Source organism: Notolepis coatsorum (genome assembly GCF_963971535.1).
Source record: "Notolepis coatsorum genome assembly, chromosome: 20".
NCBI classification, from domain to species: domain Eukaryota; kingdom Metazoa; phylum Chordata; class Actinopteri; order Aulopiformes; family Paralepididae; genus Notolepis; species Notolepis coatsorum.
The window spans coordinates 16,888,647-16,905,618 of record NC_140184.1 but is presented as its reverse complement, the minus strand read 5'-3'; the positions used below and the strand labels follow the sequence as shown (position 1 = coordinate 16,905,618).

At 45.0% G+C, this 16,972-nt stretch overlaps 1 protein-coding gene across 1 annotated transcript in view; it reads left to right on the top strand.

The window, feature by feature from the left end:
• The window catches only part of slc9a5 (solute carrier family 9 member A5), a 119,090-nt gene that overhangs the window by 24,965 nt on the left and 77,153 nt on the right, over positions 1-16,972 (top strand). The window lies entirely within an intron of this gene.

Genomic DNA, 16,972 nt, shown 5'->3' with positions numbered 1-16,972 from the left:
ACTAATATACAATACTATATAGTGCAAAGCAGAAATGGGATGAGGTACAATTTAGGTACAATTTATAGTAAGGTGTACGAGTTGTAGTGCAAATCCTTTACCAATAAATATAAGGTGTGTTTAGGTGATCTAAAGTGTGGAGAGTGGGTGCTGCAGTGTGTTGTTTGTTTAAAGTGAGTGTGTGCGTGTGGATGTGTGTGCTGTGTGCATTTGATGGTTGTTGCATAGTGTTTATTGTTCGTTGAGCAGCCTGATGGCCTGGGGATAGAAGCTTCTTCTGAGTCTTTCTGTGCTCGCCTTGAGACTCCGGTATCGCTTGCCTGACCGCAGCAGTTCAAAGAGGCAGTTGTTCGGGTGGCTGGAGTCCTTGATGATTCTCTTAGCCTTGCCCCTGCACCGCTTGTTGTAAATGTTCTGGAGGGTGGGAAGCCCCCCTCCAATTGTGCGTTCCGCTGAACGTGTCACTCTTTGTAGTCTGCTTCGGTCTTGTGCAGTGCTATTCCCAAACCAGGAGGTGATGTTGCCAGTCAGGATGCTCTCTATTGTACACAAGTAGAAGTTCTTAAGGATCTTCTGACTGACTTGGAACTTCCTTAAGCGCCTGAGGAAGTAGAGGCGTTGTCGTGCCTTCTTCACAACACTGTCAATGTGTGTGGTCCATGTCAAGTCCTCGGATATGTGGGCTCCGAGGTACTTGAAACTGTTCACTCTCTCAACCGGTGCCCCGTCGATGCTGAGGGGGCTGTAGTCCTTGACCCCTGACCTCCTAAAGTCCACAATCATCTCCTTTGTTTTGCTGACGTTCAGGGAGAGTCTGTTCTCCTGGCACCATCCCGCCAGGACCTTGACCTCTTCCAGGTAGGCCCTCTCGTCGTTTGCAGAGATCAGGCCCACCACTACTGTGTCGTCAGCAAATTTGATGATTGTGTTGTTGCTCCGCTGAGCCACACAGTCATGGGTGTACAGGGAGTAGAGGAGGGGACTCAGAACACAGCCCTGTGGGGCCCCTATGTTGAGGGTGATGGATGAGGTGGTGCAGTTGCCTGCTCTCACCACCTGGGGTCTGCCCGTCAGGGAGTCCAAGACCCACTGGCAGAGGTCATAGTTCAAGCCCAGGTCCCTGAGCTTGGCTATGAGTTTGGAGGGGACTATGGTATTGAATGCTGAGCTGTAGTCGATGAATAGCATTCTCACATAGTTCCCCTGCCATTATTATTATTATTATTATTATTATTATTATTATTATTATTATTATTATTATTATTATTATTATTATTATTATTATTATTATTATTATTTTTTTTTTTTTTTTTTTTTAATAAATGAATACATCCCTGTTTGCGCACAGCCTGCTCTGCCAAACAGATATATTGGTTGAATCAAAATATCAGGTCAGGAGATTAGTGCTCTGAGACCCAGGGCGATGCCCTCTACAATCCCTCCACCCTGGTCTCCTGCTACTGTGGAAGTGAACGCTTATTGCCCGCATTACTTACTTTACTTAGGCCTTTTATTCCTTTCGGAACATAGGCCATTGATAGGCCATTATTGGCCATTATAGGCCATTATTGCCGGCATGCCCAGCATCATAGGCACTCTGCTGTCAACGTGAGTCAGTCAGTGTGATGAGTTACTTTGAGGCAGACAGGCCGCTATGTGGCCAATTGGTATTGAAGTGCTTTAGGAACTGCTTGACACTATTTGCAAGTACTGTACGGTATATCTATGCTTGAACCATTTAGCAGCTTGAAATGTGCCAACTAACTATCTTTAGCATTGGCACCTTTTGCAAATAATCAGTGGAATATGGTTGAGTTCTTGTGTGGTATCCACTGAACTTAGCCACCACCACCCACCCACCTCTCTCTCTCTCTCTCTCTCTCTCTCTCTCTCTCTCTCTCTCTCTCTCTCTCTCTCTCTCTCTCTCTCTCTCTCTCAGTCCTATAAAGGAAAATACACGTACGTCTCTAATAATAATCAATAATTAAGATACTTTTGATTGTAGGCTTCTAACTCAATAACCATTCCTTCTACTGGATTGTTGTAGGGCATGCTCATATATCCATCTCCAACCTCCCATTTCTGTAACAAAATTTAGAACTCAGTTAACATCCCACCTTGAATCCAATAACCTTTACGAATCCTTCCAATCCTCCTTGACCTCAGCGCCGCCTTCAACACCATCAACCACTCCATCCTCATATCTCGCCTCCAGTCCACCATTGGGATCACTGGCACTGCCCTCTCCTGGATCAAATCATATCTCTCTGACAGACACCAATTAATCTACACCAACAACTCCAAATCCCCCATTGCCCCAGTCCCCCACGGTGTCCCCCAGTACTTGGTCCCATACTGTTTATCCTCTACATTTGACCACTTGGACAGATCCTCCGCAAACATGGCCTCCAATTCCACTGTTACGCTGATGACGCACAGCTCTACCTTTCCACCAAGACCATCACTGCGGCCACCCACTCCACCCTCATCACCTGCCTTTCTGACATAGAAATCTGGATGCAAAAAAACGTTCTGAAACTCAACTGTGACAAATCTGAACCGATCATTATTGGCCCATATTCCCTGACCCGCCCCACCCAGGATTTTTCAATCAACCCTCCACCCACGTCCGCAACCTATAGGTATCATTCTCGACCCCACCCTTTCCTTCCTCCTGCGTGTCAACCATATCATGAAAACCGCCTTCTTCCACCTAAAGAACATTGCCCATCTACGCCCCTCACTATCCTTCTCTGCTGCCGAAACACCGACCCACGCACTTATCACATCCCGACTGGACTACTGCAACAGGATTCTTTATGGCACATCCACCAAAATCCTCAATAAACTACAATACGTCCAAAACTCTGCTGCTCGAATGCTCACCGCCACTCGCCGCTCTGACCACATCACCCCCATCCTCCACGATCTCCACTGGCTCCTACATGATTCAGTTCAAAATTCTACTCATCACCTTCAAAGCCCTAAACAACCTGGCCCCCTCCTACCTCTCTGACCTCCTTCTCCACCCATCAGAACTAAGCTCCGGACCTGGGGCGACAGGGCCTTCGCTGCAGCTGCCCCACCCTCTGGAACGCCCTTCCCAATCATATCCATCATGCAGACACTCTTTAAACAAGCCCTCAAAACCCACCTTTTTACCCTTGCTTTCAACCCATGAACTCCTTCCTCTCTCACCTTTCTTATTTCTCTCTACTAAAACTGTATTGTATTGTTTGTTTTCTTAAAGTGTCTTTGAGGCTTTGGAAAAGCACTATATAAATTCGATGTATTATTATTATTATTATTATTATTATTATTATTATTATTATTATTATTATTATTATTATTATTATTATTATATATATATTCACCAACGACAGCCTACAGACCTGTAACAGCTGACAAGAAGGCATAGCAGGTGCGTGAACAATTAACAGTGTATCTCTAAGTCCTTGTCACCTTTAGCTAATTTCTATAGTTTGTGTGTGTGTGTGTGTGTGTGTGTGTGTGTGTGTGTGTGTGTGTGTGTGTGTGTGTGTGTGTGTGTGTGTGTGTGTGTGTGTGTGTGTGTGTGTGTGTGTGTGTGTGTGTGTGTGTGTGTGTGTGTGTGTGTGTGTGTGTGTGTGTGTGTGTGTGTGTGTGTGAAATCAGTGATGATACCATTTTGCTGGCTTACTTTGGGGTGCGGTGAAGCTGCCCTGCGGGAAGGTAGAGTTGGGGCTGAGGGTGTCCTGGGGCTAGAGGGGAACTGTGGAAGGAGTGGGCTAGGGAGAAGGGCTAGAGGGGAGCTGTGGAAGGAGTGGGCTAGGGAGAAGGGCTAGAGGGGAGCTGGGGGAGGAGTGGGCTAGGGAGAAGGGCTAGAGGGGAGCTGTGGAAGGAGTGGGCTAGGGAGAAGGGCTAGAGGGGAGCTGTGGGAGGAGTGGGCTAGGGAGAAGGGCTAGAGGGGAGCTGTGGAAGGAGTGGGCTAGGGAGAAGGGCTAGTGGGGAGCTGGGGGGGGAGTGGGCTAGGGAGAAGGGCTAGAGGGGAGCTGTGGAAGGAGTGGGCTAGGGAGAAGGGCTAGAGGGGAGCTGTGGAAGGAGTGGGCTAGGGAGAAGGGCTAGAGGGGAGCTGTGGAAGGAGTGGGCTAGGGAGAAGGGCTAGAGGGGAGCTGTGGAAGGAGTGGGCTAGGGAGAAGGGCTAGTGGGGAGCTGGGGGGGGAGTGGGCTAGGGAGAAGGGTTAGAGGGGAGCTGTGGAGGAGTGGGCTAGGGAGAAGGGTTAGAGGGGAGCTGTGGAAGGAGTGGGCTAGGGAGAAGGGCTAGAGGGGAGCTGTGGAAGGAGTGGGCTAGGGAGAAGGGTTAGAGGGGAGCTGTGGAAGGAGTGGGCTAGGGAGAAGGGCTAGAGGGGAGCTGTGGAAGGAGTGGGCTAGGGAGAAGGGCTAGAGGGGAGCTGTGGAAGGAGTGGGCTAGGGAGAAGGGCTAGAGGGGAGCTGTGGAAGGAGTGGGCTAGGGAGAAGGGCTAGAGGGGAGCTGTGGAAGGAGTGGGCTAGGGAGAAGGGTTAGAGGGGAGCTGTGGAAGGAGTGGGCTAGGGAGAAGGGTTAGAGGGGAGCTGTGGAAGGAGTGGGCTAGGGAGAAGGGTTAGGGGGGAGCTGGGGAAGGAGTGGGCTAGGGAGAAGGGCTAGAGGGGAGCTGTGGGAGGAGTGGGCTAGGGAGAAGGGCTAGAGGGGAGCTGGGGAAGGAGTGGGCTAGGGAGAAGGGCTAGAGGGGAGCTGTGGGAGGAGTGGGCTAGGGAGAAGGGCTAGAGGGGAACTGTGGAAGGAGTGGGCTAGGGAGAAGGGCTAGAGGGGAGCTGGGGAAGGAGTGGGCTAGGGAGAAGGGTTAGAGGGGAGCTGGGGAGGAGTGGGCTAGGGAGAAGGGCTAGAGTGGAGCTGGGGGAGGAGTGGGCTAGGGAGAAGGGCTAGAGGGGAGCTGTGGAAGGAGTGGGCTAGGGAGAAGGGCTAGAGGGGAGCTGGGGGAGGAGTGGGCTAGGGAGAAGGGCTAGAGGGGAACTGTGGAAGGAGTGGGCTAGGGAGAAGGGCTAGAGGGGAGCTGGGGGAGGAGTGGGCTAGGGAGAAGGGCTAGAGGGGAGCTGGGGAAGGAGTGGGCTAGGGAGAAGGGCTAGAGGGGAGCTGGGGAAGGAGTGGGCTAGGGAGAAGGGCTAGAGGGGAACTGTGGAAGGAGTGGGCTAGGGAGAAGGGTTAGAGGGGAGCTGGGGGAGGAGTGGGCTAGGGAGAAGGGTTAGAGGGGAGCTGGGGGGGGAGTGGGCTAGAGAGAAGGGCTAGAGGGGAACTGTGGAAGGAGTGGGCTAGGGAGAAGGGTTAGAGGGTCTGTGGAAGGAGTGGGCTAGGGAGAAGGGTTAGAGGGGAGCTGTGGAAGGAGTGGGCTAGGGAGAAGGGCTAGAGGGGAGCTGTGGAAGGAGTGGGCTAGGGAGAAGGGCTAGAGGGGAGCTGTGGAAGGAGTGGGCTAGGGAGAAGGGCTAGAGGGGAGAGAGAGAGAGAGTGAGTGAGCCTCTAGAAAGAGAGATACTGAAGCCCTTTTCACACATAAATCTTGCAATAATAAACCTTCATTCTACCGGCTTTTATTGTTCACAATGAACCAAGCAAAGGCCATCTAATGCCTCAGTGTAATTGAAAAAGTTGTGAGGAATATAAATATACCATTGAATTATCATTGAGCTTCACTCATCGTCTGCCTTCATCCCACTGACACAGAATAGTCCTCATCACCCTGGAGACGAGTCTTCTGACCTTCTTCTGAGACCCAACCTCTGGAAATCAATGGGAATAGTTAATTAATTACCCACTCACTCAATAGGAATCAGAATCAGAATCAGACAAATCTTATTGCCAAGTAAGCTTGAACATACAAGTGATTTGTCTTGGTCATTTGGTGCATCAACATTAATGAACAGACAAATCAACACTTACAAAGCAAGTAGGAGTACATTTTTATAATAAAATGGAATATATAAACTAAATTACAATAAGAATACACTACAGAATACATAGAATAGAATATAGGGCTGTACAATTGTGCAGGATTGTTGTAGAATATATACACTCCATTATAATAGAAATACAGTGGAATAGAATATATAACATGTTCAGATGCTCGCAGTTTTGAGTATTTGTGCAAATATATAGTCCAGGAAGGGTGTGTTAATGTAACACACTGTGACAGATGCTTATGCAACATATAGTGTCTATAGGGAGAGGATATGAGAGACAGCGTCAGTGGGGGTCCCAAGCCTTGTTGATGAGGCCCACTGCAGGCCCACTGGTCGTGGCACCGCTTGGACACTGCTAGATTAACAATACCGCCTGAGCTGCCAGAGATGTACCCCTCCTCCTCAGGGTTCCTTTCTTGGTTCACTCCTCTTCACTATTTACATGCTCCCCCTTGGTCACATCATTCAGAAACCTGGTCTCAATTTCCACTCCTATGCTAATGACACTCAGCTCTACATCGGCACCTCACCCTCCACTCCTCTCCCCCACAGCACCTCGTCAACTGCCTCCTTGACATCAAGGCCTGGATGTCATCCAATTGCCTGAAACTTAATAGCAAGAAGACGGAGCTCATGGTTGTCACTGCTCCGGAAGGTTGGAGATCTCCTCCTAGAAGTGGATTGCTGCTCAATTCACCCTTCCCCAGAAGTCCGCAATCTGGGTGTCATACTGGACTCCACCCTATCCTTTCATTCCCATATAAAATCAATAACTAAATGAGCTTTTTTCCATCTCAGGAACATAGCCAGACTCCGGCCATCTCTCCCCGACTCCGTAGCAGAGACACTTATACACTCCTTCGTCACCTCCCATCTGGACTACGCAAACTCCGTTCTTGTAGGGCTACCCAGCAATGCCCTGAACAGGCTACAATATGTACAGAATTCTGCTGCTAGGGTTCTCACCCGCACCCTCATCCACCTCCACTGGCTTCCAGTCCCGCATCAATTTTAAGATCCTCCTTATCACCTAAAAATCCCTTCACTCCCTTGCCCCCTGGTACCTACAGTAGCTGACCTCCTCCCTCCCTACATCCCGCCCCGGAGGCTGCGGTCCTCTGACTCCGGTCTCCTCTCCATCCCCACCACCAACCTGTGCTTTGTCAGTCCCAGAGCCTTCTCTTTTGCCGCACCCACCCTCTGAAACTCCCTCCCTCCAAACATCTGCAGTGCTACATCCCTGTACTCTTTCAAATCCCAACTCAAAACTCACCTCTTCACCAAATTTATAAATTACTCTGCCTGATTTCCCTCTTTCTTTTTTTTTATTTTAATTTTTTACTTTGTTGTTACATTGTTCCCCTGATCCCCTTCCCCTTAGCTGCCCCCCCACTGTTAACACTTTCATCCATCTAATATCACTCTAAACGGCCAGCATTTCATAATAGACTTGCATAGTCCATGGGGCTGTTTGTAGAGCTAAATCTATACTTTATAGTATTGCTATCTGTCCATTCTCATTGTCAATTAACACCATAAACCGTCCCTTCAAAATGGCTTAAAGAAATAATTTTTTCATCAATACGTTCTCATTTTATAGCGTCTTGAATATAAGCGTTATAAGGGATTTGGACTAGTATATTTCCTGGAAGGCGAGATACAGGCCGCTAAGCTACTAACGTTAAATCCAATGGCATTTCGGATATACAGAAGCTACAGTTAAAACTCAAACTGCATATGATCGGTATGATGGTCCACCATGAATGCATGAAAGGAGGAGGGAGGGGGACGTCGTTTCTGATTATTGATTACCAATAACCGTGTTAGCCTCAGTAGCCACATTCGCTGATCGGGTGGATGGCTATCATAACAAGTCAAGTCAAGTCAAGAGTTTTAATTGTCACGGCATACAGGTATACAATGAAATGCGGGTGGTCTTGCCCGCAACGATGTGCAATACAGTGGTACATATAATAGAATCAAAAGAAGAAAACAACATTGTGCAGTAACAGGTAGCAGGTAACATGGAGTGACATCTCGGTATCTGTACATAGTTATTTACAGCGCATGTGTGACATGCTAGTTAGCTTTGGTAGTGCAATACACTGTTCCTGTTATTCTAATTTAAAGTGTCCTTTCCTTTGGCCATAAGTGTGCGTGTGTGCGACATGAGTGTGTGCCCTGATCAGCATGTAATTTACGTGAAAAAGATCGTACCGTGGGCCGGTTGGATCCCGAAAAGGATTTCCCAGTTATCAATCGCCATCTGGTAGATCGATATGTCCATCTGCTGATCATATATTACTTTACTGCACACTGAAATCCGCGTCCCAAAACGTATTCCGTGTAACAGGCTATAGGCATCGCTTCATGTTAGCAGAAAACCACATTGGAGATCCAGAAAAAAAAAGACAACTTCTGCCACAGGGAACACTGCATTATCGAGATAGCGCCCCCAAGAGGATCTGGCCGGTAATGTAGTGTATTGAGCTATGCGGGTACCCGTACTGGGAGTAACCCGGATGTGGGACGAGAGACGGCATTCTGTATATGCATGAAGCTGGAGAAATGAGGGAGTCGATAGACTAAATCTGGTCGTCCTGTCAAGTTATTTCATAACACAAGACAAACATCACAGGTAATGCACGTTTTCGAATTCAAAGAGTAGGGTACTTCTGCAGTGCTGCTCGGTGACATCGAGTAGGTTATTACAATGGAATAAAAGCCAAAACAACCTTGCCACGGACATGTCCGTGGTTGGTCCTCAACCGTTGGATTCGAAACACGGACATCTCCGTGGTCGGGCGCCATTGTGTTAAGCTTATTGGGTCTCCTGAAAGGCGCTATATAAATCCAAGAAATTATTATTAATTATTATTATTAGCTGACAACTGAAAACCTGCTGTTGTTGCTAGCTGACTATTGAAAACCTGCTGTTGTTGCTAGCTTAGGGTGACCAAACGTCCTCTTTTGCCCGGACATTTCCTCTTTTCACGCCCTGTCCGGGCCGTCCGGGGGGGGGGTTTATAAATTCATGATAATGTCCGGCTTTCACGGACCGTTTGCATGTACTTAAATTGACTGGCGCATTGCACAGAATACTACGGTACTCTGTTGCGTGTGTGACATAATCCCTGAGAAGCTACAACTACACTCGCACAAACAGAGGAAGAGGGGACAGAGTGGAGCGCAGCTCACATTCACAATGCCAAAGAATGTGCACTAAATCCGAAGCCAATGTGTTATAGCGCCCCACTCGACTCGATTGATGTCGCACATGAAGCGCTCAAATCAAATCCAGTACTGTGGTGTTTCTACAGACAGGAGTAACCACAGAGCAGTGGAAATATTCCCAATCATAATACAGTACTTTGACTGGAAGAGGGATGGCATGCAAACAAAATTAATCAAGGTTAAATACACCAAATGAGACGGCAGAAACCATTGCACAATAGCTCATTGAAACATGGCAAAAAAAACGATTTGTCTGAAAAGGATATTTGTTAACTGGATTTTCTATTTTCTATTATTTCATATATTTTGTTATTTATTTTTGTCCAGTAAGACTTGAAAAGAGAGCTATTATTTTGTTACAGGTTGATTTTTAAGTAATTATTGTGCCATTGAGATTTGTCAGATAATTCTAGGCATAATCAAGCATGCTGATTGTTAACTTTGGTTTGGTGTGTCTTTGGTTATAGAGAGATATTGTTGTGTTATATACAGTAAAATAATATAAATAATAATTGTATATCCATAGAGAGGAGGCATACTTTAAATATATTAAAACAATAATGCATCTTTGAGTAAACGTTGAGTATCGGCATGCGTTGCTCATGGGACGGGGTTGCTCTGTGAGCAGAGCATGCACATGCACGGATGTGCACACGCGACTGATGCGCCAACTCGACTGATGCGCCAACTCGCTAAGTACTACTTTGCATAACAATATGGCCGGTCGTCAGGTGTGTTCAAATACGTTTTCAGATACATTCACACAAAACTTGTGAATGAAATGTGTTACATTCCATTCGTAGAGGCAATTAGGCACTGTCTTTAGTCTGTGCTATGTGAGGGAACATCTATGCGCGGGAGCGCGCGCACGGCGCACGCGCCGTCATTAAAATATAGTGCAACCAGTCGTCCCATGAGCAACGCATGCCATTGATTGATTGATTGATTGATTGAATTGATTGATTGATTGAAAAGTTTATTAACAGATTGCAGAATGGGTACAGTACAGTACCGCTCAATACATACAATTGTTAAGAGGATGCAGACCTGAGAAAGACTTTCGTCTTGTTTCCATCAGGGTCCTCCATTTTCAATTCATCATATGACACACACGACATACAGATAGACAGTACTGCTACATCTATACATTTATGACATACCAGATTTTCAAATACAGTACTGTTTGTGATACTAAAAAAATCCAGAAAGAGAGTGTATATACATTTGCCATAGAAACTGTGCATTGGGGGAGGTATCCCCCATTAAGTATCTCGAGGCTGGGGGGGCATGTCCTCTTTTTTGGAAATCAAAAGCTGACTATTGAAAACCTGCTGTTGTTGCTAGCTGACTACTGAAAACCTGCTGTTGTTGCTAGCTGACTACTGAAAACCTGCTGTTGTTGCTAGCTGACTACTGAAAACCTGCTGTTGTTGCTAGCTGACTACTGAAAACCTGCTGTTGTTGCTAGCTGACTACTGAAAACCTGCTGTTGTTGCTAGCTGACTGAAAACCTGCTGTTGCTGCTAGCTGACTACTGAAAACCTGCTGTTGTTGCTAGCTGACTGAAAACCTGCTGTTGTTGCTAGCTGACTACTGAAAACCTGCTGTTGTTGCTAGCTGACTGAAAACCTGCTGTTGCTGCTAGCTGACTACTGAAAACCTGCTGTTGTTGCTAGCTGACTACTGAAAACCTGCTGTTGTTGCTAGCTGACTACTGAAAACCTGCTGTTGTTGCTAGCTGACTACTGAAAACCTGCTGTTGTTGCTAGCTGACTACTGAAAACCTGCTGTTGTTGCTGTTAGCTGACTATTGAAAGCTTGTCAGAAGCGCAGCACTCTTTTACTAAAAGTTAAAAGATTTTCAACTTCTACCATAACAAAACAAGTGTACAAGAAAAAGAAGCCAGTGCTGAAAAGACAGGTTGCGGCACTATATTGTTTTAGGACAGAAGTGGGGGGAGACTATTCTATTTTCATAACCGACTAAACAATCAGAGGAAAACTGGCTCCCTGGACCACTGTTTGAAGCTACCTGAAAAGTTACCATTTCACTGCCATAACAGAGGTATAGCAGCTGGTGTCACAGTGCCCTCCTGGTTGAGATCCCCTCCACAGGAAGGACGGTGGTGGCAGATGAGTAAATAAACAAGACACATTATAGTATTATATTATATTACGAGACAAAAGCACAAACAACATTGACATTGTACAGACCACAGGCTGGGTTGACTGATCATCAGTAGTGTCTGTAAGTACTGTAGAGTCTGTAGTTCTGAAGTGGGTCCTTCTGCACACAAGTAGCCCGTCTCTACGACCAGAGGGGAGGAGGGTAAAGTGCTGGTGAAGTGGGTGCTCTGCATCATGAGTGATTGTGGTGTGTGCTTTATGAGTCAGGGTTCTGGCGACACAGTCAGATAGGTGTGGGAGTGGGAAGACCAATTAGTATGCTCGCAGAATGGATGATCCTTAATTAAGAATCTGTTCTTGTTAGTAACTGTGAGCGTATATTAAAAAAAGATGGCACCTTACAGAATAATTGGCTCAATAATGCTGTGATACATCAGGGGGAGATGGAGATTGACAGACAGGTGGTTTTATTTACGGATGGCCAAGTATTTGAAAGCCTCAACCACCTAGAATTTTATTTCCATGATCCCATGCTCCTTCACCATGTCATCAAACGCCGTCTTTTGTTACTGTTTGGAGTGAGAGTGTGTCAGAAAATTACATATTATTGTATGTTTAAGAACAAATTCTTACAATTACGGTCTAGCAAGAGGTAATTAGCCTCTTGAGGGGGAAAGGGAGGAGAAAGGGCAGACAGACTGAACATTCAACACTGAGGGACAGATCAAACTAGGGATGTCCGATATTATTGGCCTACCGATATTATCGGCCGATATCGGCATTCAAATGTGATATCGGAAAATATCGGTATCGGTTTTCAATTTATTTTTTTATTTTTTTATTTTTTTTACATTTCTATAACCTTTATTTACCCAGGCAAGCAAGTAAGAACACATTCTGATTTTATTTATTGTCAAAAGTATGCATAATATTGTGTTAATTCCACAACAAGAGATATGTAATGTTAAAAAGACAATAAATGACGTAAGCATGTTAAAAAACTTTTTTAAATATTTTAAAACGTGTATGACAATGACATCATAAGAGACAATACATACATATAATTAGTATAGTTGGGGCAGGCATGATACAAACATCAAAGTAATGTCATTATCCCTTTCACTACCACACTACAGAAGGTTAACCTTTCACTACCACACTACAGAAGGTTAACCTTTCACTACCACACTACAGACGGTTAACCTTTCACTACCACACTACAGAAGGTTAACCGTCTGTAGTGTGGTAGTGAAAGGGTTAACCCTTTGTCGTGTGACAGTGAAAGGGTTAACCTTCTGTATTGTCGCAGTGAAAGGGTTAACCCTTTGGTAGTGTGGTAGTAAAAGGGTTATTGTGAGGACGTGGAGCTGTTGCAGGTGTCTCTGAGAGAATGTCCATGATATAATTATTGAAAGCTGTTACAGTGATCAACATTGACATATTTTTTATTTAATTTTTTATCTAACCCTAACTAACCTTACTGTCATGCACTTATATACTTATGTCCTAATATACTAACCTACACTGTAGCACTCAACACTTTGATGAACATTGTTACTCAGCTGATAGAGTTGTGCCCTTCCTGATGACTTGTTATACAGAACTTGTAAGTCGCTTTGGATAAAAGCGTCAGCTAAATGACTAAATGTAAATGTAAATGTAAACAACACGTTTTTTGTAACTCATTCCAGTCACTGGATGGGGCAAATTTGAAGAGCATGTGAGTGACCATGGTGATTAAAATCTTTAATGCAGAGTGTAAGGTATTTGACATTAGTATCAAAGTGACATGGTAGAAAGGGATATATTAGCCTTTGAGGTCTGTCAAAATGTTTATATATATATGAACATGCAAAAATTTAAAAAGACATTGAAACAAAAAGAAAGACCAAGAATAGAACAATCAAAAAAATGTAAATAAAGAAAATTATGAAAATAAATAGGCGGCTGGGTGGCGTAGCGGAGATTGCGCTTGTCACCAATGCAAGAGGCTGCGGTCTCGACTCCCGGAGTCAGCATTGCCTGCGGCTTGGACCAGTCATCATACTATCTCAATTGGCAGAGGTAGCGGGTGGAAAGTCGATGGGTAGGGATTGGACGTTGTGGACAGCAACTCCTACAGGTCGGTTTAGTGACGCCTGTACAGCAGAGTCAGGAAGTATCGGGGGCAGCGTGAGCCTCCCACGTGTTACTCCGCGCTCTCTGGTGAAAAGATACAACAGGCTGCCTCCTTGTGTACCGGAGGGGACACGTGATGCAAGGCTTCTATCCTCACTACAGCCGACCAGTGGGAGGCATAGTCTAGCAACGTTCAAGGCAGGGGAGGGGAGAATTGAAGGGCATAATTGGCAACACGAAATTGGGATGGGAGAAAAATAGAAAAATAAGGAGAAAAAATGGATCCAAAAAAAATTTATGAAAATAAAAAAGACAGGCCTTGAATAATTCAGAAGTAACCCCATGGAGGTCTAGGGCTTTAGAGCTTTGCATGCTTTTTTAATTGCCTGTGTTAAGTCCTCAAGGGAGAAAGGTTCATCCAGGCAGGTCTTATAGCTCTTTTCTATTATTGGAATTTGTAATTTATCTAGAAATTCACTAATTAGAAAGGGATCACCTTTGGACTCCTTGGTATAGAGATTTGTACAAAAAGATTCAAATACCTTATTCACTTCTCGTTGGTCAGTAATAATTTCACCAGAGGTCCTAAAAATGTCCTCTATAAATCTTAAATTTAAATAAGTTAGTCAATCTAGTGATCAGTGCACAAAAACGATGACTCTTTTCAGTGAATCTCTTCATTACAACACAATTCTATAAAGCAATGTTGTATTTATTTTACCTTCCAGTGTCCACACATTGCTTTTTCATTACACGCCCAAGTCGCCCAGCCAGTCCATCTCTGGGGAAGGACGTATGGGGAATGAGAGAATGTTTTATTTTGTGTTTTTCTTTTCTTTTTGTCATGGCAGCTGCAGTTATCTACAGGCTTTGTGATCGGGCTAAACAAACATATCTGGAACAAGGAAGGCATGATTAAGATGGAGGATAGAGGGGAGAGATTAATCCAATGCTATACATGGAATACCAAGAGCATTAATGGTGCAGTGTAGAGAGGAAGGGTATAGACCTGTTAGTTAGTTGTTGTTGTCATGCAACAGCTAATGGGGATCCTAATAAACTCAATAAACTCAATAAACTGTATACAAACATACCGTGTTCGAGCCAATCAGCAATACCAACTGAGTCACATAACTAATTTGCCCCCTACCTGCGCGAGCTTCTGCGTTAAAAAAGTTTAACTGGGCTCTATGGAGAAACCACGACACTCCCCTGACTAAAAGTAGTTTCAAACTAAAACGGCTGTATGTCATTTTGCCAAATCAGCATGGCTGTGAATGTGAGTCTTTCACCTTTTACATATCTAGTTTTGGCATGGATTGATTGTTTAGATCGCTAGCATGGCTAACAAATGCAAATATAGTGTAGTCTGCCCTGTTGTTCTGACCAGGATTACGTTCCTTTTGCCCCCTTGGTGCGTGCGCACACTGAGTCTGACATGGACATAGCGAATGAATGAATGAATGAATGAATGAATGAATGAATGAATGAATGAATGAATGAATGAATGAATGAATGAAAACTTTATTAACAGATTGCAGAATGGGTACAGTACAGTACAGCTCAATACATACAATTGTTAAGGGGATGCAGACCAGAGAAAGACTTTCGTCTTGTTTACAAGACGAAAGGTAGGAGGGGTGGGTGGGGGACACTGTACAACTGTACAAACAACACTGTACATTGGATTATTGACCAGACCATACTTGGTAATTTACTGTACATTGGAGGGGGTTGTGTTCGGACATTTACAGGGGCCAGTTTCGAGTTGCAGTCTCCCTTAGGTGTTTTTTGAGAGTGTTTTTGAAAGTGGGTAGTGATTCACATTCCTTTACAGCTTTGGGTAGGGCGTTCCACATTGATGTGGCATAATTGCGAAACGTGTTTAGTCCCTTGTTTGAGCCGAATCTGGGTTTAACATGATTTGTGGAGCTCCCTCTGGTGTTGTGATCGTGGTATTCACTGACCTTTGGGAAGTATTTAGTCATGTACATGGGTACCTTGGTCGTGTAGTGTATCTTGTAGACCAGGCCCATTGCAAGTTGCTGTACTCTGTCGTCTACTCTAAGCCATCCTAGGTTGTCAAAGTGGGCAGGGGTGAGGTGGGTTCTAGGAGTAAGGTCAAGCAGTAGTCTGACCAGTTTGTTTTGAGATGTTTGTAATTTTGTTTTTAGCGCCTTTGAGGTGCTTTGGTACCATGAGGTGCAAGCATAGTCGTAGTACCCTTGAATGAGTGCTCCTGCTAGAGTCTTCAGGGTATTCTTGTTTACCAGTGAGGAGATCCGGTACAAGAAACGAGTTCGTTGGTTGACTTTTTTTTATTACATTGGATGCCATTTTGTCACAGGAAAGATTTGCCTCTAGGATGGAACCCAGGTAGGTAATATCTTCTTTCCTTGTGACAATATTGTCGCCCACTGTAAATGAGAAGCTGTCGGTCTTGCTGAGTTTGTTATTTGATCCGAAGAGAATGGACTCTGTTTTACCAAGGTCTAATGATAGTTTGTTATCAGCGAGCCAGGTGCAGATTCTGCAGAGTTCTGAGCTGAGGGTTTTTTCAACCTGTAACTTGTTCTCGTCAGAGACCAGCAGGGCTGAGTCATCCGCGAACAAGAACAAGTTGCAGTCACAAGCTGACGACATGACATTTGCATAAATTAGGAACAGTAGCGGTCCTAGTATGCTTCCTTGTGGAACACCACAGCTCACTGTGAGAGGGGGGGGGGGGGGGGGGGTAGAGTAACGTTTACCTCCACCATCTGTTCTGTCCCCTCAAGGTAGCTAGCAAGCTAATGTTAACAACATAGGTTAGCAACAATACACAACATTAGTAACATTAGCTAGCAAGTTAACATCGAACATGTGTTCAATTCAGTTAAAGAGGCAGAGTGCTAGCTCAGTTACAGTGTGTTGTAAATGTCATTCTAGAAAGCATTTCAATAGACCCAAAATTAGTATACGCCCTGTGTGCTGGATGACTCAACATTTTCCAGGAAATTACAAACATCTATTTTGATTTCATAGGGCTTTTAAAAGGCAAACTCACAAAATGAGGGGGGGGGGTGCTTAATCCCTTTTCCTGGCCAGAGAAAGTAAAATCCTCTACTGAACTCCTGATCTAAATTGTATTTGATTAGTAATGGTTTAAAAATAAATGTGTATCAACCATGAACATTTGACCACAAGCACGATCAACCTCTCCGGTTCCACCACACCGTCTACGGCCTCGCTCCTACGAGCACAGCACACCGGTGCCAATAACCACAGTACAGCATTCCCTCTCGCGTTTTTGCCTGATTCAAATTTTCAAGGTATTCCATTATTCCATCCAGTTTTGAGTGAAATGTCTTAATCAAATATGCTTAATTTCCTCCAGTGCAGAGTCTTTGTGTGGGGCTGTGTGGGATTCAGCCTTGATGCTGCTTTGAAACTCTCAGTAAGCTCTTTCATCTGCTCCAGTATTCATTTGACATAGACTGGCTTCTTCCTTTATAGGATTATACCAGCCCTACCTTAATGATAA